Here is a 27,473-nt window from a genome sequence, read left to right on the forward strand (position 1 = left end):
TACTTTATAATTTCATTATCTTTTTATTGTGCTTAATGTTGCAGATGTTTTCAAGTTCTTAGCAAAATATTTAGATTAGAATGAAGGACAGAAATTACACAGCAAAACTGGTTTACCTAATCTGTGATGCACAGGTTTTTGCAAGATGCCCTAAACAGAAGGGGGAAAATTAAAAAATTGTTGAGGAACATTTTGGCCTATCCAGCTCAAATCTTTTCCACACTGGAAAAATAAACCCCATTGGAAAATGGTTAGTGAACAGTTTTAACGTGCGTAAGGACCACTGTGTAAACTGTGACCAATTCAAACGTCATCAAGTACCATTTTCCCTATCTAAACTGACAGTAAAACTGTGTTCAGTAGTCAATGTGTTTTTACTGTGTGCCAAGGGTAGACAAAATCCGAGTTGTTCATTGTGAAAGACATGCACCAAGAGCTTTTAAATGTGGTTAAGTCTATGACTAATGCTAACACTTATAGGACTGTCAGGGACAATGTAGATATTTAGGTAGATATTTTCCAGTAATTATTTTGAGGGCTTTTTGCTTTAGCTTGTGTAAAACAAATTTAATACAGCCCTCTAAAGTTAGGAATCTAACTAGTTAGTTTAACTAACTTAGTTACTTCAGGTTGCAGACAGGCAGCAGACCAGAATAACCACCGTATTTCCCAGAAGAGTTCATGCAGGATCTATTTGCCATGGATTTTCAGTGATCCTGCAGCCTGGGGAGAAAGTGACCATTCAGAGCTCTGAATTGTTAGGTGGAATAATCTATAATGTATAACACTATAAAATCCATGGTTATTGCATTTGCACTAGATACAGGAAGGCATCTCTTCTTTGAATAAATACAGTGCAGGGAGGCAGTGTTTGAATGGAGTTTCCTTCTGTAGGACTGAGTGCTAAGATTATATATGCTATTTGGTTTCCTGAAACTGCTGATTAAATTATATTACAGTTTCATCTGCCATCTGTCCATTCTATGCATGCTAAGCAATAGACCTGGATGGACTGTGCCTTGCAGAAAGGCTTGGCATTTTCTCCAAGATTTTATTGGAAGAGAAGCGTGAGAAGAATCACACCCTTAGTCAATATGGCTGCATTGATGCAAGGGCTCTTCCTAAGAGGGTTTTCCAGAAAGGTTCATTCTAGTTCAGACAGGGCCTTGAAGAAACACTTCAGTAGTCTCTCCCACCCCCAAGCTGTGGTGGAGATGACAACTTTTATTCTTCACAGTGGAGCAGTCCCCCTGCTGTCTCTCTTCATGCAGCCAGTGCAGCCACTCTCTGCATCTGGCTGTTTCCCCTGTCCACTGCAGACAATGCAGAAAAATCCCCTTGCAGTTAGTTAGAGAAGAGAGGACTTTCAGAAAGAAGAGGGGCTTTTCATAAGAATTGCAAAGCCTGTCATTAAAGGACAAATTATTTTGGTTTGTAGTTCAGAAATACCCTTTCTTTAAGCTGGCTTAGTCTTTACTTATTATTATTAATAATAATAATAATAATATTTTAATTTTTGTTATTATTAGATCCATTGCTTGAGCTGACCTTTTAAAACTCTCTTTTGAGTGGCTTTGATTTTTCTAGGGGAATCCATTATGGCGTAAGAACACAAACAGCATAGGGGTTCACTGCCATATAGTATTTCATCATCTTAAAATAAGTGTTTTCTTACAGTTGCTTTGGTGGTGGTTGAAAACTGCTAGGAAAATATTTACATATTTTATTTGTGATGTGATAGAACTGGGAAGGAAAGCAATAAATAATGATAACAACTCTTAATTTAAGCTTGTTTTCCACTAGCGAGGCTTGCACTGTTTTCTTTGTCACGTAGTGAGTAGTCCAAGCATAAATCATGTCTGTATTTAAGGTTCATGTTTGAGCAGTTCCCAGAGTTGTCGTTGGATTTTCAACCATCCTTGCTATTTTTACTCTTGAGTTTTCCAGCTGATATTAGGAGACACTGCCATGTACTGGATGATCTGTGCACGTGTGATGGCTAGTCCACCTAAACAGGCATTTCTGGAAATTCAAAGGTAACTCTACTAGAAAAAAAAAATAATCTGAGGGCTAAAAGATGTAGCACAAATGATATATTTAAATGACTTAATAGATGTTTACAGGAAATACTGATTTGCAAGTTGTGCAGAGTTGCACCAGCCAACATCAGTGTAATTCATAAGTACGCCCTATCCTATTTTTAATCTCACAGCATGGTACCCTACACCGTGCATGCTGCATTGACTTGCTTTAATTACACTGCTTACAACATGTGAACTTGGGAGGGGACTTCAGATGTCCCTGTGCCTCACATAGAAATTAAAGCCCTCAGGTCTGTGTGGCATATCTGCTATTACAGCCAATCTCTTGACCATGTTTCAAGGTGACAGTTGTAGCTGCTGCCAGACCCTTTTGTCCTCTGGCAGATCTGGACCCTGCCACTCAATCCCATAGTTATATTAAAACAATAACATCATCTTGGGGAAAAGTTCAAATCACTTCAGAAAGTCTCTCCTCACCCATCGTGGTGCAGGTGAGTAGATGGCCCATGATAAGCCTTTAAAATAGCATGCGTAGATAAGTTTGGTCTCTGTCTCTCCCCATACTTGAGCCTGAGATAAACCAAGGCATAGAATTGCAGTTGGAAAAGCCTTACTCTGGCTCCAAAGTGAGGTTGTTGAATATGTGTATGTATCCCTTAGCTTCATTAACCCAAGCTCTGCAGCAGATGACCAGATGGCCACAGAGTGTATTACAAAATAAATCTCATAGAAAGCAATTTCCTTCCATCAGTTAGGGGCATGTGCATAAAAATTTAGATTTTTTTTTAAATACTTTTTTTAAAAATTCCTTACAACTTCTCTTCATGAGAAACACTTCTTCATGTGGTAGCTGGGAGAAATGCTTCCCTTTTTGCTAGTACAAGGCAATCAAAAGTTTGTGATTTTGTGAGTTTGTGATTCTAAAAAAGTTGTAATATTTGAGAAAGCACAACTCCAATCATAGTGAATATAAAAGATCAGGATTGTCTCTTTCTTCTGGACTTTGCATGAAATGAGTAAATTTTGGACAATGTCTCCTCCCTGACCTGAGACGGTGATGGGTGAGAAATAACAGCTGCCCCTCTTAAGGAGTTATGAAAAATAGTGGCATGTGCTGTTAAACCATTTAGAAATATAAGAAGGCAAGACAATGAATAGCATTAGAGCAATGTGGAAGCTTGTAGAATTGGTGGCAGTGGTTGACCACTTAAATATCCACCAGTGGATCTTGTTCACAGGGGAAGCTGGGGGAAAGCTAGCTATTACTACAACTTTGCTTTAAAGGAAGAGGGCCCAGCAGAAGGGAGCTTCAGATAGCAGCAGTGGGCATTTTTATGCATATTTTTAGTACAGCTAAGGCAACATTTTTGGAAGCGTAGCTTATGTTTTAACTTTCATTTGGGTTTCTTGGTTGATTTCATTTTGTTTGAGGACTTTTTATCAGCGCTTGCCATGCATTCCTCCTTTCCTTTCCCCGGCTTTTCTAGCTGCTGTTTTGGAGCAGCATGCTTTTGTTTTAAGGTATTTTTAAACTTTTTTATATGTCGGTCTTTAATTGACTAGCAATATAATATATTATGTTCAATAATTGCTTTTTAGGGTGAAGCTGGCTCAGTTTGCTTTCGTGCTTTAATTTTCATGGCCTTTGTTTTCATAGCCTCATGCTTTTCCTTTCATTCAGCAAGAAGACAACAGTTTTAATTAACTTGCTTTTAAATGTTTCTCACCTGGGCAGGAAAGGTATACATTAGAGGTTGTGTCTGAGGTGGTTTTTTTCTGGGATCTTTCTTGACATTGTACATGTATTTTGTGCAGTGGGGCATTTAGATAATGCATTTTTCATCCTAATTATTGCCTGGAATTAACTTTGCAAAGCTGAGGAGTATCATTTAGTTTGTAATACATGCATTTTAAAGATGTGACCTATCCTGTGTAACTATGGGTAGGTAGGAAAATGGTTTTGAAATTCTTCCTGTAGTGCCAACCATTTTACTCTACCAAAGTAAGGGAGGAAAATAGGAAATTAAAAAAAAATGTAGTCTCGCCACTTTAAAATATTGATATGTTTATCCTGCACATGATGTTAAAAACCAAAGTGTTCTAAAAGAACCAATAATCCCTTTAGAGAGTGGTGTTTACAGCCATTTTCTTTCTTCACAGTCACAGCATACTAGCTGGGAATCTAAATAAGTAGTCAGCTGCATATATCCTTAGCTAGGTTATCTCATTTCTAGCTGCCTGCTTTGTTTACCAAGCACTTATGTAATGCTCCAAATTATATTACAGCAGAGCCGAGCTTTGTCTTCACATGCTGTTATTCTAGCGCTGATAGAAGAGATGAACAGAGCAGGGTGTGAGATGTTTAAAGGGATGGCTTCCTCCCCTCTCCCTCCTCTCCTAAGCATAAGGCCTTAGCTCTACACCCCATCCCTCTTCTGCTTTCTAGCAACTGCAGCATGAGGCTGCGTGGCTTCAGTGCTTCACGCTTGTAGCAGCAACATGGAGGCGCAGGGCTGAGGCTGCAAAGGCAACAAGTGCCAGACTGTAAACATTGATTTGAATGCTATCAAACTGATTGGGGGTTGGAGATAGACCAGGGATTTTCAATACATGTTTATAATTAAGAGTGTAAACAGAATTTCATGTTTACATGCCCCAGATACATTAAGAGACTTTTAAAGATCTGGTTTGAACTCTTTGAAAATGAGAGAATTGCACAGTCAGGTTAGAAAGGAAAATGACACTCCTGCGAGCATTGAATGATAGCGTTTCTTCGCTCCCTTCCTCTCCTTCTCCATCACAAACAGTTGCATACACTAAACTCTGCTGCAGGGCTGCTGTTTTTCATTCTTTTCTTAGACTGTACACTTCTTCTGGATGTGTATGCATGCAGCAGGGTTTCATTTGTCCTTTTTTTCCCCCCCACGGTGGAATATGAAAAAAGGGTTTGCCCGAAAAACATCTCGAAATGAACAATTGTCTGTTCGATTAAACACCTTTTAACTGTGACACAGCACAGTATTTTTTTGCATAAATAGGTTGATATAGACTCACTGTGACCATTACTTAGTCATGTAACTCATAAGCAGCTAACTGTAGCCAGCCTAAACTGGTTTTGAGATTTCGTTGGAGTTTTTTGGTCAATAAATCATAACCTCTCTTGAGACTTATGAAAATTCCTTTTTAGCTGTGGTAGTTGCTAAGTAATGTCCCTACTTGGATAACAGTTTAGATACCAATCCTTAAATTGATAGCTTGCAAACAGACTGCTAAATTTATGCAGGGAGCCTTTCTGGACAAAGCCAGCCAGTTTATTTGCTGTTTTTTTTTCAAGATTAAATTAAAGTTGTGAAATCTCTCCCTGCTTAAGCTGCTGATTGCCATCTGAAGTTTCATTAACTTCGAAGTTTGCATTGAAAGTAAATTCTGAATACCAATTTCCTTATCATCTTCATTACTTGCCCTAAAAACTTTTAAAGAAAAACAGGCCTTCATTTTCACAAAATCATGGAATCATGGAATTGTCAGAGTTGGAAGAGACCTGTAGAGATCATCTAGTCCAGCTACCCTGCTAAAGCGGGATTGCCTTCATTTTCCTGACCACATTACTCAGGACTGCATCCAGGCAAGTCTTGAATATCTCCAGAGACGGAGACTCCACAACCTCGCTGGGCAGCCTGTTCCAGTGCTCTGTCACCCTCACTGCTGGGAAGATTTTCCTCATACTTAAATGGAACTTCCTGTGTTCTTGCTTGTGCCCGTTGTCCCTCATCCTGTCACTGCAAACTACTGAAAAGAGTCTGGCTTTCAGTTTTGGAAATTTTATTGGTTACTTTAGTGTTCCTGTGTTCACAGATTCAGCTATTAAAATAATAGTGCATTAATTTGGATACCGAACATACGCCATCCCCATTTCAATTGAAACTAGCTGCAGTGCAGCTGTAGACGCTCCTACACATGGTGCTACAAATGAGTATCTGACCAATTTCACTTCAGAAAATTAATAACCACTTGTTTGATCTTAATTTGGCATTTGAATTTTAACATTAACCTTAATTTTTTCAGAAAGCCATCATAGCAAACAGGAGGCTTGCAATTTTATTGCAATTTTTATAAAAATTAAGAAAATCCTTACAGCACTTTCCCTAAGTGTGGGCACTAGTAGCCCTTTATAAATTTCTATTCTAAACTCTAGGCATTTTTATATAGCTTAGCTGACTGTTACACATTTGCAGCTCAGTTACTGTCAAACCACCTTAAAAATAAATTAAACATTTTAAGCATTGCCTTCTTTCCCCCTAACCTGCCATTAACTGCAGGCTTAAATTTTACATTTTCAGTGATGCATTTCAAGAGGCCAAGTGAGATTAACAGCACAGGCTGCAAAATCGTACGTCGCTCACCCACTAACAGGGGCCTTCTTTTCTGTGAGTTTCCATAAATTAGATGTGGAGCCAAAGCAAGCGGAAGCTATTTTTAGTGCGGCAGCAGCAGCACTGCAGAACAGAAGCTGGCGGAGTGTCACGTGTGTCAGGCTGAATCAAAGGGAGTATCCCAGCAATGTGCTGTAAACAAAACAAGGGCGCTGTCAAAAAACAAGCTTCAGGTACCAAAAGAACCTGAATCAGAGCCTCACGCGAGAAGCAAATGCAGTGACTTCCCGACTGTGTTTCTTAGGAGATTTTCCTATTTTGCAAACATGGGAGTGTAATAAGAATTCCACATTTCCCGCTGTCCCATTGTCTCACTTGATGCAGTCCTTACCTTTAGACATTTTATTTAGAAAACTATTTTTTTTGGTCTGTTTTATCAAATGTGATCATTGTCTGAAGATACATAGTATGGCAAAAGCAGGTGCAGCTTTCTGCAGAGCCACTGCATAGAGAATGTCCTTGCTGTGAAAGCACTGCTTTTACAGCCTGTGAGATGTTGCTTTTCAGCAAGCAGAAAAATCATATAAGCTAGTACTTTACTTTTACACACAAATGGGATTGACATATTCAACTGTGAGCTTTTCCATTCATAACTGGTATTTTTATTTTGTGGATTTTTTGCATTAGATGCATCCGTCCTCAGAAATTATACATTAACCTGAGTAAATACTCACTGAACCTTTCAAAGATTAACTTTTACTTAGGTTTGCTTTGGTTTCCATGTGTCCGCATGCTTTTGAAGCCACAGATATATTTTAACTCAGTAATTTCAAGACTGCCTATTACTTAAAATCACTGGCATGAAAACTTATAGTCAGTCAGTATCATCAATTTAGTGTTACCCAAGCTAAAAAAATAAATAAAAGTGGCTTCTCATCTTCCTGAAAACCACCTGTTGCATCCTCTGTCAGTCCTGCAGGTGCATGTACTTTAATGAACTACAGGGTTTGAATTTGCTGGAGTCTCTTTTGGGATCCTGGGGAATGAGGAAGTGTTGGCTGCTCTTACAAGTAAATGCAGATAGCTGTGAAAAAGTGACTTGGGAAAAACATTGTCAGGCTGAGAAAGCTGAGAAATACGATTTCTCTACAAAAGCAGTCTATGCAAAAAAGGGTTAGATGGGATTAATACACAATAGGCACATAAAGACAAAAGCAAACATCAATGCCAGTTGTGTTAGCACTGACACAAAGGGACTCTTGAGCGCAGTGAGTCCCTGTTCTTAACACCCTGCCACTCCTGACCCGGTTTTTACCCTGGGCTGGGGGTAAAGTTGCTCAAGCTGGCACCTGGGTTTATAAAGAACAGTTATATGGGTGGGCTCTTAGGCATTTAAAACATGGCACAAGTCCTGCATAAGTACAAGGAAGGACTCCATGATTCTTCCTGAAATTGTAGATTTAATAGACTTTGGTGTCAAAGAGTAGCTGGTCTGATCCACCGGCTATACATTTTTGTTCAGCCAATATGTTTCAGGCAAGTTACTACCAGGAAAAAAAAAAAACAAAAACAAAACCATATAATATAGTGTTGGGAGCAGCAAAAGCTAAGAAAAAAGAGTAGAAGCAATAAATTGTTAAAGACTACTACATGTACATCTTAGCTCGCTCACTAGTGATAAGGACAGGAACTGTGATCTGAGAGTTTGCAAACTATTCAGACTTCAGTCTTTTTTTTGTCTTTTTTTTTTTAAGAACTTTGATTCTTTGATGCCAGAATCCCTTTCTAACTGTGTTCAACATCATCTTAGGAAAAGATAGCAAAAATATTTTATGTGACTTACAGAAATGTTCGCTTCATATAGAAGGGGAAAAAACAGCTCTTCTCTTGGTAATAAATAAATGTTTTCAAATGCCTGTTGCCAAATCAAGGAAACATCCAGCTGAACTCAGAATCCATAATTGCTGCTTCAGTTGAGAATACAAGTTTCCTGTGCTGCCTGGCAGTAAGATATGACAAGAAGATATAGACATGAATATCCCTTAATAAACACCTGAATGTCAGCTACTTGCTCCTTGTGACCCGATTTCCTTGCACAGATACACCATTTCCTTACTCCAATGCCCATCATCTTTCCCATCTGAAACACCATGGGGAAAAAAAAAATCCTTTAAAATAGAAACTGCAACATATTCTCCTGTCTGGTTCGCTAGAATGGCTCCTGCCAGTTTCTTTTGTAATTTCAGAACATAAATAAACTAAATAAATTTTGATTTAAAGTAATTAAAATCACAGGAAAGGAGTTTGTCTTCATCTAGCCAGTTTATTGTGGTTTTAGGCCTCAGAAAAAAACAGAATTTGGAGAGCAAGAGCAAATTGCAATTTTGCCAATGCTAGCAAACAATGGTCTGTTTTCTGGAACAAATAACTTGCTGTTTATTCTCAGCAAATCTGGTGCACTTAAACAGAAGTTACTAATCACCTACGTGTTTGTGGCCAAACTGAGCAGCCTTTGCAGGGCCAATGCTGCTTATGAAGGGCTGGGACTTGCGTGTGTTACAGCCACTACACTTCCTGTCCCAGCCCAGGGAGGAAACCAAAGCCAGCAGCAAGGGTGGGGAATCTCACACTCTGGATGCTGTCTTGGCCTTTCAAAAACACATCTCAGTGTTATCAGTAATACACAAAATAAATAAAACAATCTGCCCACAAGGCATCATGAAGTCAAGCTGCACCTTATATCCAGCTCACAAATTACAGCTTCGACAGCTCGGCTCACTACTAAGGCATCCATAAAACAGGTTTTGCTGAAAAAAGCACAGAGCAGAGATGGCACACTTAGGAAATAATTGCATTGAGCTCTTAGTGATGCAAAAAAATTGCAAGTTGAAGAGAATAATAGTTGCCGTGAATCTGCTATCTGCAGGGAAAACTTGGTGCAGATGCTTCTTTACTGGCATATTATGAAATCTAGTATTTCAGCAGGTCAGTTATGACATGTATGTAAATAAAAAAAAATCTATTAAAAGCTACCTTATTAACATGGCAATATAATTGAACAGGAAGAAGATTTTTTGAAAATTATGCTGGGTTAACATATGACTGCTTAAATTAACTTTGGCTTATAGGACTTTTTAAATTATGTAGTAAATTAAATACAACTAAATCAAAGCTTGCATTGTTATATATAGCTGCAAAACCTTTTCAAGGACATAATATTTGTAATCAGCTCTTAATAGCAGTAACTTTCTTGTTCCGCAGTCTCTTGTAAAGAAACTTCTAGACACAAGTCACAACTTTTCTCTGGTGTATCTCAGGAGGCTATTTTGGGTTTCCTCATTTTGCTAGCTCCTTCTCAGGCTCTTTGAATCTTTTGACACCAACTACAGGTGCAATTGCAGCTTGTCTGGGCACACCCAGACTGGCATTAACCTCACCAGTCTGGGCACCTATGCAGAAAGAAAAAGCTTAAATACAGCCAGGTTTCTAACGTAGCAGATATACTGCTATCTATAATTTAAATTTCAGTAGATGTTTGTGGTAATTCTGTATGGCTGTGGGTCACCATGAAGGTAATGTCTCAGTTATAATTTTCTCTTATCAATAGTTATGTGCCTATCTTGTGTAGTTTATTACTCTGAGTTTCTTAAGTTCTAGTTCAGCATTTCTTCTTCCTTATCCAAAGCTCCTTTCTTCAGTATTTATCTCTTCATTTTTAGCTGCCTGATACATCTTGCAGCATTGTTCTCAGCTTTATAATTTGAAATGATGATACTGGATTCTAATAATACCTTCTGTTTGTTAGCACATTGGGAAAGCCCCTCTTATTAATTCTGCAAATGTGATGTGTTTAACAGCTTGTATACACTTTGATGAACTTTTAAGATAAGTTGCAAAGTGTGTTTGATTTCATTCTAGGGAGGAATGTGAGGTTGCTGCATTAATTTCACTGTGAGCAGACTCAGCTCATAGCTGCATATTTACTTTGATATTCAAATATCTAAAATTGGCTAGATACCTGTTCCAGAAGCTAGATGCAGAGGAAAAAGAAGTCTTCTGTTAGGGGATTAAATACCTAATGAACTTTACCAGAACAGGAAGCAGAAAGATGCTTGTTTTATATCCTGTGGATGGAATTAAGCATACCGTTGTTTTTCTCCTGTTATGGATTGTCTTTTGTTTGTTTCTTTCTCATTTGCATTTTATCAGAAATGTGTTGTCTGTTGTTTCAGTAGCTCCAGGTAGTATCAGCTGGTTTACTTTTCATAAATCCTGTTACAGTCATCGCTGTATTTCACATATTGGAAGAATAGCATAGTGTGCATACAATGTCATAACCAACATGCAGAAGTGGAGCCAAGAAGGTGATATTACCTAGATTGTCATCAGCATCATTACAAAGTATAGCTCATCTATATCCTCCATTTCTAACCAAAGTCTTTGCTGTCAGCAAAATGTCATGCAAAGGGTCTCCTCCCACAGCGTTGTCATGCTTGTGTCATACAGCAAAACTCCTCTTGCTGACATGAGAGCTTCCTCCATGAGTTTAGGTCTGCTTCCTGGTTTTCACCCTTCAGTGACAGAATAATGAGAATTTGTATGAGGCAGTTGCATATCTCTGATGGATGTAACAACTTTCTGAAAATTTTGTTTATATTATGGGATCTACAGTGGTGTTTGTGTTGTCTGAGTGGTGCCTTGGCTGACAAGCAGTGTTACCTGTTGATGCTTGGCATTGCCAATTCATCTCTTTCCTTCCAGAAGTGCATTTTATGCTCATTTTCTACTTGTTGATCAAATGAAATTCATCCCTTTCTGCACAAATTCAGTAAATGGGGTTTTATGTCAAAAAGCAAGACAGAAAAACCCAGCACCTTCACCTCAGTGTGTGTCTTGCAGGTAGCTCTGCCCTTGGCTACTACTTGGCAGGAAGTTCTTTGAGATCCTTGGATCCAACTCAGTTTAAGGTTTCTGAGACTCAGCAGTGTCAGCTTAAGGTTTCTGAAGATCTTGCCCCAGCACTTCTAGTAAATTGCATCCTGAAATATGCATGCTTCTGTCAGTTTTCCAAAATGATAAGAAGCTGTTGAGGTACAAAATTAAAACTATAAGCAAGCAGGGGAACTCTGGCAATGAATAGAGAACAATAAGAAACGGTTAAAAAGTGCTAGTGCGTTATTGTAATCTAGAGCAAATGATATGGTTAGGTAATTTTCTTAACTGCTGGAATAGTCTTTTTATTTTATAATCAGAGTGGGTTGCAAAGGGGGAATAATGTATTTGGGTTGCCAGAAGTGAAACAGCAACATCAGGAAAATACTACTTGAGCTAGCAGTGAGGTCTGGGGGCCTTTTTGGAAGGGATTGTGAGAGAAGGCGAGAACTTAGAACAATAGCATTTTAGAATAGAGCTGTGTAATGTAACTTTGAGCTATTTATAACATGCAGAGAGATAGTGCAGGTACTTGTATTTAGTGTAATTATGCTTATGCAATCAGCTTTTTTAGGAAGATATCCATTTGACTAGTATATTTTTGGAAATGTATTCCAGGGTGCTAAAATGTGTATCTATATATCTGTCTTTATATAATTTTCGGCTTTGGTTCTAAATCTGTTTTCTGTATCTGTCAGGAGTGATCCTTCTAGCTATAAACGCTATGAGGCTGATTAACGACTAATGACAGACAAATCTGCAAATATCAAGCTTTTGGCATCATAAATGAAATTGCCTTGCTTTGTAAGGGGGAAGGCGGAGAGATTAATTTCCTGTTTAATTTCTACAAGAAAAAACCCACAGCCTAACCAGATGAAATTTCTTTGTACTATAAATAAGCAAACCTTTCCTTCTCTCATGGCTTCAGTTTTTATATATTTCTACCTAAATTGCTCCTTCCACAATTTTCCTCATACTGTTGCCTTCAGAGGTGTTCCTTCAGATGCTCAGTAGATGATGTAAGTAACAGAACAAATGCTGATGCAGCTGTGTGTATAACTAAATACATGGTGTGTCTAGCTGGGACAGTTCTGACCACTAGAATATATATTCTGGGAAAGTTAGAATAAAATATGTCTTGCCATCTTAAAGGTGGTTTGGTGCTAATCAAGGTAAATGGTTTTATTGAGAATTACAGAGAAAGCGTAGAGCCTTTAGTTTATGTACAGCGTAAAAGTGGCTGGTTGCAGGTTTGTGTGAGATGCATTTTGTGTCCTTCAAAATGTTCCAGCTGCATTTCATTTCATGTCATAATTATTTTTTTCTGTTAGGTATTTTACAATATTAGTTTTATTTATTAATATTAACCCATTGGTGTTTCATTATATCTTGCATTATATTCCTCAACAACTGTGGGTCATGTTTTATTTTATAACTTGAGTCATTTAATAGAAATTATGATGCCACAATGCTCTGGCTCTTTTGTAGTATACTTCAAATCCCTCATTGTACTGAATTGTATTTTCAGCATTATGCAGGGGCATGTCCTTGACATTTGGTGTCTATATGGTACCTACACGAAATTTTAATTCTAACCAGCTTATTACAAGACTTCAGGTGATAATCAGTATAATTGTGTTTGAAAATTCTAGCTATGTCTTTGATGCTGCTCTCCTGTGTTCCCCTTCCAGGCACCTCTCTCTTCTGTTATGTTTAAATATGAAGACTGTAGTCATTCACATTCTCAATACAGACAATTTTAATCTTAAAAACACTTTTTGAAGGAGTACAGGTGGGACAGGGGTGGAAAGGAGTGAGTTCATATAGCTTAATTAATTTTTCTGGTCCTTTTTTTACTCCTTTGCTGTAATTAAGCAGCACATGGGTGTAGCGTGTTGTTGTATTTCTTGCCAGAAAGGAAAGCATTTTAGGATTAACTGCTTGAGAAAATCAGTTATCTTGGAAAATTAACTCTGCATGTAATTGAAGATGCTTCACAGAACTTGTGTGTCTGTCCTTCTCAGAGGATAAGGTAGCATTAATGATGGCAAATTATGACCTGGGCATAGTACTAGTTTTCCCAATTGTTTGCACAAACCAGTGTGCAGGTCTTGCTTTATAAAGCAGTGTGTGCCCTGGGGCCTCCTCAGCTTACAGGCCAGCGCCTGTGTTGGTGTGGCAGATGATACTACCCGTGACAGTTGCTGGACAGGTAAGCAGGTGCTTCCTAGAAAGCAAGATGGTTTGTGACTTTGTTCCAGTGTCCTCATAAGATTATTTAAATTTATGCACATTATACTGAGACATATTTAAAACATAGAACATGTTTTAAAACATAGTGTGCCACATTAGGAGGTAAAACTGGAGCCTGGCTTGCTCATGATGGCTTGATGGAGTTTGCAGAGGAGATGTCAGTGCTGGTGTTGCAGTGTACGCTGATGGTTCCCATCAGTAGGTGCTGGAAAAACCACTGTTAGGTCAAGTGTAATTTATTACAATTATTATATCCTCTATTGAGCATGTTACTTGGGCAATGCGAGAGAGCACTAACGATCTGTGTCTAAAGCTGCTGGATTTTAGGAAAATCTCTACACATTGCTCTTCATAGCAAGATAAATTACCCTTGTGGAGAATGACACAGGTGTGATCATTCTCCAGAATAAAAAGCCACCTCTGTACCTGCAGCGTGTCACGCAGTGTCACCCGTTGCTGGATCATGGTTCTGACTACAGTTTTTGGAGTTGGGCTGCAATGAGCAAAGAGCGGGGTCTACGTTTCCTTTAAGGGAAAGGCCTACATTTAGGCTCCAAATGCTGAAAATTTTGCACACATTTCTGATCTTCTAAGCGTATGAGCAGTCCCATTGAATTCCAGTCTTGTTGCATTCAATAGGATTACTCATATCCTTTAAACTATGTTTATGGTTGAGTCTCGGCAGAAAAAAAAGCTTTTCTTGCACTTAATTTCTTAGTCCCTCTGCATATCTGAAATATTAAATCATTCTGACAAAATAAAAGAGTAGTCCTGGAAATCTAAAGCTGCCCTGTAGTCAGAATATCTTTGTGTTTATTTTATCTAAATTTGTTCTGCAGTTATTAAAATTCCTTCTTACCTGTACCTTCTAAGAGAAGATTACTCACCTGGAAAATGGTGTCAGTTTTGAAGAGTAGGTTGGCAGTTTTTCAATGCACTTTTAGTATGCTTCAGATTAATTCTGGTCATAATTTCTTTCCTACTGGTGCAGATTGTCAGTCTCCATAACGTCCACGTCTTTTCTGGAGGGGCACAAGTGGCCCAGAACACCCATGAAGTGTCATGTTAGAGCCCATCATATGCTTTCTCTGTGCTGAGATAGTAAGAAACACCAAGCAAAAGGTATAAAAACCAGTTGAAAACGTTCCCATTTCCTCACTTCTGAGATTTGGCTTTTGTTTGCATCATGTTTTGATACCACATCTGCATTTGACACCGAATCAAGCGTGTGGTGCTTGATCTGCATTTAGGTCATAGGAGCCCCAGATCCCACATGTTCCCAGTAAATTAAAATGTATGTCTTAAAGAGGTGCAGTTGTTTATTACTTACGTTTCTTGATTTGTTTTCCATTTGTTGTCAGGCTTTCAAGGGTTTGTGTTGAAGGTATTAGAAATGCATAATAAATTGCTCACATGTAAAAGCCAGTCAAAAATGGTTCTGTTAAGTTTGAGCATTATTTTTTGCTTTTTGAATATGAGTAGCACTGAGACCATCTCAAAAGAGCGTTTTGTAAAATGGGGAAAGAATGAGCAACTGCCTAATTAAAGAATGGCGTTTGCTTTCAAAATGTCATCAGAGATATATTGTACAGCTGTACTTTTTGGATTTACTTTTTGTCAATGCACCTCTCTTCAAAGAATGGTAGTTCTTTTTCTGAAGGGAATGTGAACATTAGGTATTTTGAAGCCCAGTGCGTGACACCCTGTTGCAAGAGAGACATTTGTAAAAGCCAAGAGACCAGTATTTACAGTGCTGGTGTTAGGACTGGATTATCTGTAATCTAATTAAGAAGGTTACTAACAATTTGAAGGGATTATAAGATTAACAATTATCCGTGTGTTTATTTGATTAAAATAAATGCCTACAGATTTGGCTGCCATACCTGCGCTCTGGTATTTGGGATCAGAAGTGCCATTTAATTGGAAGCAGAAAAACAAACAACAACAAAACTTTGTGATTTGGTTCTGTTACTGTGATGACTTTAATAAAATGTCAAGTCCCTATTAATCTTCACTCTCTTCACATTTACAATGCACCTTATTATTGAAAGCCATTTTGGAGAAAGGATTTTAAGGTTTGGGGTTTTTTTGTAGGGGAGGGAAGAATGATTTTTAAAGTAGTGTACCAGTAATTTTAAAATTCCTTTTTGAGGAACTTTCCTTTTACTGGAAAGAGATAGTAATTCTATAGGATATTCCTTTGCACAGGGTTGTGGTTTTATCTGTAACTTTGCAGTTTCAGTCTGGTATTGCTTAGTGAAGCTTTCCAGATTTGTTCTTTGAAAAATGCCCAACTCTATGTGATTGAAAGTTTCATCTCATTATGAAGCCAAGATCCCAGAGGCTAAAGCTAAAGGTCCTCATTCTTTTTCACACCCTACTTTAGATCTTCCTGGCACTACCTCCTGAGGTCACTCACTTTCCTGAGCACTAGTATAAAGAACTTTTATATTAGGTTTATTATGGACTTCCCTGGGGAACAGAAGGTTAGATCCTTAGAGGCTATCACAAAAGGGGTTCTTGCCCTTAGAACAGGTGCCGGGCACAATCCTCCTCAGAGCATTTCCCAGCATCTGAGTCACAATATTACACACACATACAGGTTGATGGGAAAACATAATCTGGTTAAGGAAATTGTTGTTCTAGGAGCCCTCAGGCTTAAAGTGGGAAAGAAAAAGCAAAAGGATAAAAAGGATAAAAGCAAAAGGATAAAAATACTGCTCTGCCTGCAAATAGAAAACTTGTACCTACACTCACAGCCTGACCCCAGCATGATGTGCCAAATTATTGCTGGCTATGCATCTTCACATCAACATGTGATGGTTCCCCTATTCAGAGAGCAAATGATTCCTGGTTTTCATTTCCATAGGTTAAGAAAGGGGTTTTTTTCCCTGCAAGTTGGGAATGGTGTTTTTAATCTTTTCTTTAAAAGAAAAAGAAGAGAGCAAAGAAATCTGAACTGACAAGTGGCTTTGTTTTTATAACATTTATGCCTTATTTGTATATTCCTTTTCAGCCTTCTCCAACTGCTATTGCATAAATCTTTCACAGTTTTTCCACTAATTGTTTGGGTAGAGAAGACAAATTGGGAAGTTCAACTTTCTTCTTGGTGCCTGTTTTTAGGAGCTTCAGAAGTTGTCCAGGATTTAAAATTGGCCTCAGTTGATTTTTTTATAATCTAAGCTTTTATTGAGCTTCTGCCCTTCCTTTTAGATCTGGACATGGTACAAAGCAAGAGCCTCATATGAAGTGGCAGGGTGACTTTTGAGCTGTAAAGGCCCAAGTTGTGCTCACAGTGGCACCATGATACACAGGTGGTGACATTGGCCAGGATTCTGCAAGGAGCTGCAACTGCCAGGCTTCCAGGTGGCTCCACAGAGTCCTTCAGGCTTGCTTGGGCACTGCTGCTGTACTGCAGCTCCAGCACAGTGTGCCTAGTGCTGCTCAGCCCCCTCCTTCCCGAGCGCTCGTGCCTCAGGCTGTAGATGTTGTGCTAGCAATGGCAGCAAGCTTCTCAGCATGGAGCCCACAATGCCAGAATCTCAGATATCCACAAATCAAGACCCCTTCTTTGCTCCAGCTTTTCATCTACTGGAACCCTGAAATGACAACCACTTGTTGGGTACAGGGTATAGAGATTAAAAACAGAAACATAACGTAATCGTCAAAGTAATTTGAAGCAGGACATAATCAGGTATTGCGTAATTGTTTTCCTCATTCCTGAAACCCAGCTCAATGTATTGTTGAATTTAATAGTACAAATAGACTGTACACTGAAAAAATTGAGGAAAGTTGACAGGAATGAACAGAAAGGTACAGAGAGTGCAGAGTTAGGAATGCGTTTCACAAAGTGCCGTATTAATAGTAAACTTTAGTGTTAACATGACTTACTGTCAAATGTACAGCTAGCAGGGCTGTAGGGATAGTTTTGAACATGAAGTGTTATGACCCTGGTTCTGTTTAAATAGCTTGTAACCATTAAATGGAATTAGGCCAGTCATTAGTAAGTTGGACATGGTGACCGTATCTTCCTTCCATTTTTGTAGTAACAATTCATGTCCTGGCTTCAGCTCTGTGCCTTCCTCCAGCTACCCAAGGTAATCACTCAGCCGAGCTGCAGGTGTTATACCTATTGCTTGAATACATTCAGTGGTTAAATAGATCATGTTCTAAAGTGGGCAGGGTAACGGTAACTTAATGAAAACATTTCAGCAGCATCAATTGTGTGGTTCCAGGAATTTTTCTGTGAGTCTAGTGGTTGTGCCTAGTGTTTGTATTCACTCTGCTTGACCTCTGCTTGATGCTGTTGTTATTTTCACCTGGTAATTGCTAAGGCTGATCACATACAGATATTTATCTGATACCATTTTTCATGTATGGCTCCAAATTGTGTTGTGTGTGGGGATAAGAAGGATGACCTGTCTGCTCTAGATTACAGGTAAAGAAGCCCTAATAAATTCTTGTGCATGCCACAAACAAGTTTTGGAAGAACAGGCTTTGTGTCCTTCCTATCGAAGGTGAAAGATAACCATGTCTCTTCACTCTGCTAAAAAGGAGGCAACAGGTCTACCTCTGAATGCAAGTTGAAGTTGTTCTTTTGGGTGTTTTGGGGTAAAATGCTCTGGAATCACTGGAGGGATATCAGTCTTCATCAGCCTTCTGTTCTTTAATTCCTGAGCCATTAATTTTTGCTCTGTTGTGCAAATTTTCTTGTCTTGTACATTTAGAAGGTAGTATTCTATTCCAGTAACGGAGAATATTCTGGTGAACCACACAGCAGCCCTGCACATCAAAGGGGTCCACTCACAGAGCTTGTATCCCTTCACACAAGGTAAAGGTACGGGAGTGCAAGATTAAAGCGAGGACAAGGATTAAAGAGTGCAGAAGATAAATAATCTGCCACAACACCTTTTAAACCGCAGTAAGGAAAAATACATTTTACCAGGTGCTCTGCAAGGTCTACATTAACTCTTTCTCTGTTCTCACTGTGTAGAAAGCTGGTCATCTTCCTGACTTTTTCCATAGGGCTAATTTTCCAGTTTTCTTAGTTTGCACTTATGATGTGCTTCACATCTTACATTCAACCCTAGAAAGCTTCTTCTCTCATAGGATGTTTTAGGTGCCTTCGTATTCCTCAGATGGTGACTATCTATAGGAACTTCTGATCCTGTCTATGTCTTGGAGCCTCCAAAATGTCCTTATGAGTGCATGTCATGTGATCCAAATGTCAAGCCTTGGAACCAGTGCCAGTCTTCCTGTTTAACCCCAGCACTCACCAGGACTCCGGCCGTGTCAATTCTCTGGGTCATGTCAACACCTGACAAACAGGTAGTAGGTGAAGGCAAACAGATATGCTCACATTTTGCTCAGGATTTTAACACACTGTTCCTTTCATTTACATGTCACAAAACAAGTGCATAAATCTGAAGAAGTAATAAGAATGTATGTGTGCTTTTCCTGGCCAGGAACATTTGCCACCCTGAAGTGTTCACTTTCCTTCATCTGAAATTTTCTAGGGACTACTAGTATCCACTTTTTTGAATCATCTGGTTTGACTTTAGACATGAAATCTCTTGGCAGCAAGTTCTCTTGCACGGAGCTTGGACTAGTGCCACAGGTAAACACAAACTTCTCGTGACTTCCTTTTTAAGTCTGTATTGTGTTACCTTCGCTTCTCCTGTTTGGGGATTTTCTGCTTTCTCTTCTATCAACCTCCTGTAGAAAACTCCAGTCAAACTGGTTTTTCCTTTCTGGCAATCAGTGTAACAGATTTATTATTCCAAACCACTTCCACCAGAGTAAATTGTCTATAATTTCCAACAACCAGTTCTGTTTCTAGCCTGGATTTGGCATTCTTCAGGGCTCACAGCACTGGTTGGGTTTGTGTACACTAAGAGGATATTCACAGTGTAAACTACTTTTGAAAACAAAACCATAAACCACAATGTGTAAGTTCCACTGAAATATTTTTTCCATAGCAAGATAAATTAGCAAATAACAGGGAAAGCTGTATTTGAAATGCCCTATGAAAATACATTTTGTTAATTTCTGACATCCCCTGACAACCCTTTGGTATAGAGCTGGTACTTGTAAACCTGTTGTATTTTGCCAGCTCCAAATATTATCAAGGCTTTTGCCCATAGTTTGGCTTTCCTGAACATTAAAGTCTGAGTTCTTTTTGAAGAATTTACCTGAAGAGTTAGAGGTGAGATCTTCTATGCACTTTACTTAGTGGGACATAAAACCACGGGGTCCTGATGGGACAGTTGCATTCTGCCCATGTAACTCAGCTGATGTTCCAGGATTTCTCTGCTTCTCTTGCAGAGCTGCTCTGGCTGGTTGCTGGAAGATGTTAAACAGTTACTTTATTCAAACAGGACAGAAAGATCCTAGTAGGCCATACATCAGCTCACAAAGCAGTCAGGATCCAGATCTCTCTGGATAATGCAATATGAGCTTTCAATTTTCATGTCATTATCTTTTAGTCTTCTGTTCAAAATTGTACTTAGAATTGCAGAATGTGTTCCATATAGTCTTTACATCCGAGAAGTCAAATCTGTGTCTGTATAATAATGTTCCATGGGTGTTATCAATAGGTGTATAATGGTTATTGCCCTAGGACAGTCTTCTCATGAGGAAGTAAAAAGTTCACAGAAGTCAGTGAATTCAAGCTGGTGTGAATTTGGTCAGAAGGAGGGTCTGCATGTGCTGATTCAAGCTTCAGATTTTATCAGTGCTTCATTCTTAGTCCGTGTTTTGCAGCAGCTCAGCTACTTACACCCTCTGGGAATAAAGCATCTCATCACACACAGTAGAAAAAAATGTCCCATTTAAAATAAAGAAGTAATTAATCTTTCCTCTTCTTTCTCTTTTTGCTGGTCCTCTTCCCTCTTCTCTGAGATCCCATGTACCAAAAGTTGCAGATCATAAGTCTCGTTTCTGCTGGAGTCTGCTAACCTTTCTATGTGCATGACAGTTTTCCAAATTCAAGTCTTAGTCAATGTTTGTGTTAAGAAGAGGGTTAATGATGATCCCCATAGGCCTCTCACTCAGAAAGCAAAAACATCTGCTAAGCCAAAAAGTGGTTAGTTTGCTAAATTTAGCAAGTAGAAATGCATTTCCCAAAATTCACACTGCTTCTTAACAAATGTAGGGAGCCAGTGGGGGAAAGTAGTTATGGCAGTTTGCTTTTTATTAATTTTTTTTGTTTAGTTAATGTATTTTCAATTAAAAGAATAAAATGAGATTGCTATTATTAAGCAGAAGGGAGGTACTAGTCATATCCAAAACTAATGCAGTTGAACTTTTTGTGGATTTGTTTAGGTTAATAGCTGGAGATGTGCCAAAGACTGTGAAACTTAGTGATATTCTGCAGTACATACTAAGAAAAAAAAAACCTAGTGGTGGAGACAGTGAGGTTAAAATGGATGTCTCCTGGGAAGGTCTCATGACCAAGCCCATAGACTAGGAAAAATCTTCTACATGTTTTAGCTGTCTGTCTTTATCCTCACCAAATGCAGTAGGAAAGGGTAACCTGGTGAATGGAGCATGAGCCTTTGTTGCAACCGTCATCATCATCATCTGTCTTTGTTTTGAATGTCTCAGCCAACCAAAGCCATTGTCTGTGAATGGGGTTTAAACTAGAGTTCTCTTGCTTCATGGGATTACCAGGGAGCATAGTTTGCTGGTACCAATAGTGTGTCTCGTGATGGCTTTGCTCTTGATGACTTAATGGTGGCTGGGTCTATAGCAACAAAATGAAAGGGATTATATGCTTCCCCATTGAGCTGCTAGTGCCACTGATGGGCAGTGCAGACACTGGGACAACAAAGTGCCGTTGCTTGCATGTCTAGGAGGGATTGCCATCAGCAGCACCTCTCCCACTGAAGCAAGATTGGAGCGGCAGGTGCTGCCATGAGGAAACACAGCTTCTCCAAAAGTTGTACAGCCTGGTTGTCATGGGTTGTCATGGTCCCCCAGAGTACTGGTGGGAGACCTGCCTCCAGCTGCCTCCCAGCCACATAACCCCCTTGCCCCAAGCAGAGGGCTGGCAAATGCTTTCAACCACAAATCCTCAAACTTTGCTGGCCTGTTAACAAGCCAGCAGGTTTCAGGCATGCCTGTACTTTGCTCTCCCCCTTAGCCTCCCATTTAACCTTTTCATCTCCTGACAAAACAGTTTCCTTGCTGGCAAGTCATGTGTTGCAGATGGCTGAAAGTGCATTTCTCTGGACAAATCTCACTGTTTTTATGTATCTCCAAGCAGCCCCTTGCTAACACTGGGTAAGACGGGGTAAGGTCACCTGGGAGGTGGGCAGGCCTTTGGGAAACACAGTTTTCACAAGTAAGAAAATGTAAATTCTAGAGGTCTTTATTAAATTCAGGTTTCATTTTTTATTATTTTTTTAGCAAAACTTCACTGCAAGATCCATCTGAGCTTTGGTCTCTGAACTCATTCCTGTAGCAATGCCTGGCAGGGAGCAGAGCCTGACTGGGCAGAGGCTGCTCCTGCCACCCCATATCCCACTAGGCCCCCCCCAGGGGGGCAGCAGCCACTTTGGCATCATCTCTCCTCTGGCATCATCTCCCCTCTCCTTCCAAGTGTATCACTCCCATGCAAGTAACTGCAGAGTCTGTTATGATGGGCTCATAGTGTTGTTGAAATAAGTGACTTTTAACCACCAGGAGCAAAAAGGAAGGGCTGGGGAACTTAGCAGGTACCAAAAACACATGACAAGCAGTATGAGTTTGGGGTTGTTCAGCCTGGAGAAGAGAAGGCTCTGGTGAGACCTTAGAGAGGCCTTCCAGTACCTGAAGGAGGCCTACAGGAAAGCTGGAGGACTTCTTACTATGTCATGTAGTGATAGGACAATGAGGAATTAGTTCAAACTGAAAGAGAGTAGATGTAGGTTGGACATTTAAGAAGAAATTCTTCACTGTGAGGGTGGTGAGATACTGGACCAGGTTGCCCAGGGAAGTTGTAGATGCCCCATCCCTGGAAGTGTTCAAGGCCAGGTTGGATGGGGCTTTGAGCAACCTGATCTAATGGGAGATGTCTCTGCCCATGCAGGGGGTTTGGAACTAGGTAATCTCTAAGATCCCTTCCAAGCCAAACCATTCTGTAATTCTATGATCAATATGTAGATTTCTAACCCTTTAGAAAAAAATATGCAATTTCAGTAGCATCTTCAGTGTACATGCTGGGTATTTTCTTCCACAACAGCTTATGTAGCAATTGGTCATTCAAAGCTGGAGAACAGCATAGGTGAGCCGCAGTGTGAACGCAAAACAGATCTCAGTCCCTCTTTTCCCTTTGCATCCTTGTGCCCTCACTGCTCTGCTTATTCCTCATGGGGAAGCAACCGCAGAGTGGTATGAGGGAGAGAGGGGAAAATCTCCACTACCACATGGAAGCTGTATTTAAAATGTAGTGACTGTTTAAATTTGACAAGAAAATCCTTAGCTGTTTCATTTTACTAATGTCTTCTGAAGGATTTATCCTGGTATTTTCAGCAAATGACTTGGGAGAGTTAATCCTTTAGGGGTTAGAATATCACTGGGGGCTGTTTTCACTGTGTCTTTCTCAGTTACCAGGAAATGTACCAGAATAATGTGAGGTTGCTTGAAGCCCAACCTTGGAGCCTAAGCTATTCTCCAAGCCAGAAATCCCTAGTTTCATATTTCAGATATTGCAGGAAGAATTAACAGGATTGTAATCCCTTATTTGATTTAAAATATATATTTTTTGTTGTTGTTGAAAGAAAGAAGGAAAACAAATTCAAATCTTAATGTTGTTCCTGATAAGTGCAACAGAGATTTTTTTTTTTTTTAAAGCTGTTTTTTCCATTTCAGCTCCCTAGAGCCCTGGATAGGTGTTCTCATTGTGAAATGTCTTTCTCACTCGTCACTTACTGCAATCCAAAGTGTGGTTGGTTTCATGTGTAGATTATGGTGCTTCTACTGGTTTTTGAGCCTGGCTGAGGAGTTTGCAAAGCTCTCAGTGATCCATGAGATAAATTTGAGACTCTTCACTCTGAAAACTTAAAGCTACAGCCTTAAAGATTTGCAACATTGCATTTTTCTTTTAAAGAGACAAGAGTTTTGATATTAGTTTGATTTATTGTTTTCCACAGCAACTTTTTTATACTTTGAAATGTTGGGATGAGAGAATAAAAATGGTTGAAATAGACAAAGATTTATTAAAATGTGTAGCTCATTGTATTGATGTGCAGTTTTAGCACGTCATCTTTCCAGTTCTTTGGATGTCAAAATACAGTTACAAATATAGCATGGGTTTTGTGTCTATCGTGTTATTCTCAAGACACGATTTTTCTTTTAACTGTGATTTTGTTGGTGGGGTCAGAATATTTATACAGAACCACACAGTGATTTACCCAATGAGAAAAGCATTTTCATGTATGATTACCTCCTCTTTATTTGTGCATTTATGAATCCTTTTTCAGAAATTCTTATATAGCTGATACTGCTGCTCAAATTGCCATGGTTTTTAAAGAGAATAATGCTTACTGATAGTTCCCACATGCACTGGCAGGCACATCTAAAACCTGTACTTTTGTGTTCACAGCTTGCATAATATAAAATTTAGAGATTGTCTGTCAAACTAAGTGTCAGCTGAGTTTCCTAGGAAACTCACTGAAGATATTTATAAAACTAGAGATCAGCTTAATAATAGATATAATAATGTCAGTAGCTCGTGATTGGTTTTTTTACCTCTATCAGTCCATTTTTCTTTGCTTTAATTTGTTGGCAAACCAAACCACTGCATTTTGAAACAGAGCAGTGAAGATCTTCCTTCCAATATCTTGCTTTATTTGTTTAAATAAATTAAAAATGCAGTTTGTGGTGTTCCATATAAGAAAATGTAAATCAACCTACCATGAAATTTAGAAGAACCTAAATGATGTACTAATTACCAGACTAAATCCTTTCTAAGTAAAATTGCAGTTGTGAAGTAGAAATATAAATATTGTATCATATGTTGTTGTTTTATTCACAGTTGAATTGAATCTGTGAGTTTAAAGTTCATAGCACATGATGCAAACCAATCAGTGCGGAATTAACATAAATCCTGAGTATGGGTTTCTATAGAAGCTGCATAAATAGAAAACCTGTCAGTGTTGTAAAAAGGCATAATTCTGGGAAAATAATTTTTCCCTGAGCTGGAAAAAAAACAGGATCTCAAAAGAGAATAAGTGATACTGGTGTACATTTTTATTCATTTTTCTGCCGTTGTGTTTTCCTCAAACTGAATCTTCACATGGAGGCAGGAGCATTCTCACAGTTGGGAAATGTCTTCATACTTTAAATACTTTAAATTGAAATTTTAGTAATGTAAATTTAAAATATTCTGGTGTGAATATATATGTATAAATATATATATACATATATATATTACATCAGAGTGTAATTATTAGAGTAATTTAGGATTAGTAGAAATGAACGTTCTCTAGAAAGCAATTTAGAATAGTGATTCCAGTTTTCCCATTTTAATACAATAAAAGTATTAAGTATAATATGTAGTAATGAGGCAGCACTGACTCCTTCTCTTCTCTGGAATCCGTTACCTCTACCTACTATGTACATTTGCCTTGACAGAGCTATTTTTTCATCCTGTGCTAATTAGCCAAGTAAGGATCTTGTATGAAGGATATTCAAGAACTTATTTTCTTCTGAAAAAGGAAGAGTATGGCTTTTTGTGTTTCAGTGCAGTTAATGTAGTTGCAAAAGAAATCTAAAGAAGCCCATATATCGCACACTGAAAAGGTTAATTTTCTGTTAAGCTACAAAGTTTAAGCAAATCCTAATAGTTGTGTGTTGATTTATTAGATGCTGGTGATATCATTGCAGCTTGATACAGTGGTGTGGCACGTAAATCATTGCATTTACTTTAATATAGGTTACATGTGGCCAGCATCCTTGCAATCATAAAACCTTAGGGCTTTTTTGTCAGGTGATATTTTTTTAAGCTCGTGATATTTATCAGATCTTACACTCTCTTAACTGCAGTGTTGCAGATAATGGTATTTGAAGTGGATCCTTTTACCAGGAGGAGGCTGATGATTTCTAAATGGAAGATGACTTGGGCTGATATGCAGGACATCTAATTGGGAAACTTATCTCATTCCCAACCCTGCCATTTGTAGTGTAACTGCATTATGCACTCCTCTGTTCCTTGGCATAATTTGTCCATTTGGAAATGCAAATGCTGACAACCAGTTACCTTCCTGAAGTGCTTGCATAGGTGAGAGAGATGTGAATTTGTATTAGATACTGTGTTTAATAATTTTGGATATATTCTGCCAACAAGCCCTTGGTGTTGGGGAGTAGAGATGCATACATCAACTCCAGAAGGAATGCTTCTGCAAGAAACACCAATTCATGCTGTCTTGTGAGGTTTGTGTTGGAGTCATATTTGTGCACAAATACTTGCTTCTGTCTGTAGTTTAGCCAGAGCCCTTCTCTGTGTCAGCTGTAGTTGAGGAGTGTTTTCTCCCCTGACTCCTGTTGCATTTATTGACCCTGAGCCATGCAAGGGATTGCGCTGCCCACAGCGGTTCACTTGCTCTCAGAATCACAGAATAGTAGGGGTTGGATGGGACCTCTGGAGATCATCAAGTCCAATCTCCCCAGGAGCAGGACCACCACAGAATCTAGGACAGGTCACACAGAAGCACATCCAGATGGGTCTTGAGAATCTCCAGAGGAAATTCCACAACTTCTCTAGGCAGCCTGTTCCAGTGCTCCTTACAGCAAGGAAGTTTTTCCTCATATTGTGGTGGAACTTCCTGTGCTCTACTTTGCATCCAGACCACCACAGAATCTAGGACAGGTCACACAGAAGCACATCCAGATGGGTCTTGAGAATCTCCAGAGGAAATTCCACAACTTCTCTAGGCAGCCTGTTCCAGTGCTCCTTACAGCAAGGAAGTTTTTCCTCATATTGTGGTGGAACTTCCTGTGCTCTACTTTGCATCCATTGCCCCTTGTTCTATCACAGGGCACGACTGAAATGAGACTGGCCCCTCCTTCTTGACACCTACCCATCAGATACTTTTATATATATTTATTTATATATATATATTTATTTTCTTATTTATTTTCTTCCAGCTCCAACAGACTCTCCAGAGTTAGAAGTTGCTGAGGATGTTATGCCTTCTGAGATATAGGTATCTTGATCTGTTTCGGGTGTTGAAAGTAAGGACCTCAACATTCAATCTAGAAGCATCATCGAAAATCACTTCTAAAGGTCATAGTAAAAGACATTGCTGCAACAAAATAATACAAAAGCTAGTATCTGATTTGGAATAACTGCAGGAAATAGGGAATGCAGATGTGAAGGAAAGCAGAATTAGATGTTTGGTTTGCATAGGAAATAGAACGGGAAAAATAGTGCTGGGAGGGAATCTGATTGGACTCCGGATAATCCTCAAAGATTATCAACTTTGAAGGGAATAGTTATTTGAGTTTTGGGATTTTTTTATGGTGTGCCTCAAAAATAGTTTTGCACATGAGTCACCCCAAGACTATTATTAAATCAACACTTGACTACCATTGTGAATAGTCTCAATTAAAAACCAGTATAAACTTGATAATATAATGGAGATGCTTTTATTAACACTCTTCTTATGGGCAGGTTACTTTAATTGCATAGTGCAGTGAATGAAAATATTTTGTTCTCAGATGTACATCTTGATTTCTTTGAACGAATAAGTTTTATCCTATCTTCTAAAATTAGCTGATAGGCCATTAATTACAGGGACCATTGACCTTGATTGCCAAAGATATCCTTTAAAATCCTGTTTTTGAGATGTATGAAGACCAAATCTCTGGTGGGACTGTCCATGCACTCTTT

General features: G+C 38.9%; 1 protein-coding gene across 1 annotated transcript in view; it reads left to right on the top strand.

Moving 5' to 3' along the window:
- Positions 1-27,473, top strand: part of GNAL (guanine nucleotide binding protein (G protein), alpha activating activity polypeptide, olfactory type) — a 135,509-nt gene that overhangs the window by 83,768 nt on the left and 24,268 nt on the right. The gene's annotated exons all lie outside the window — the stretch shown is intronic.

Source organism: Chaetura pelagica, unplaced genomic scaffold (genome assembly GCF_000747805.2).
Source record: "Chaetura pelagica isolate M959 unplaced genomic scaffold, ChaPel_1.0 scaffold109, whole genome shotgun sequence".
NCBI classification, from domain to species: Eukaryota; Metazoa; Chordata; class Aves; order Apodiformes; family Apodidae; genus Chaetura; species Chaetura pelagica.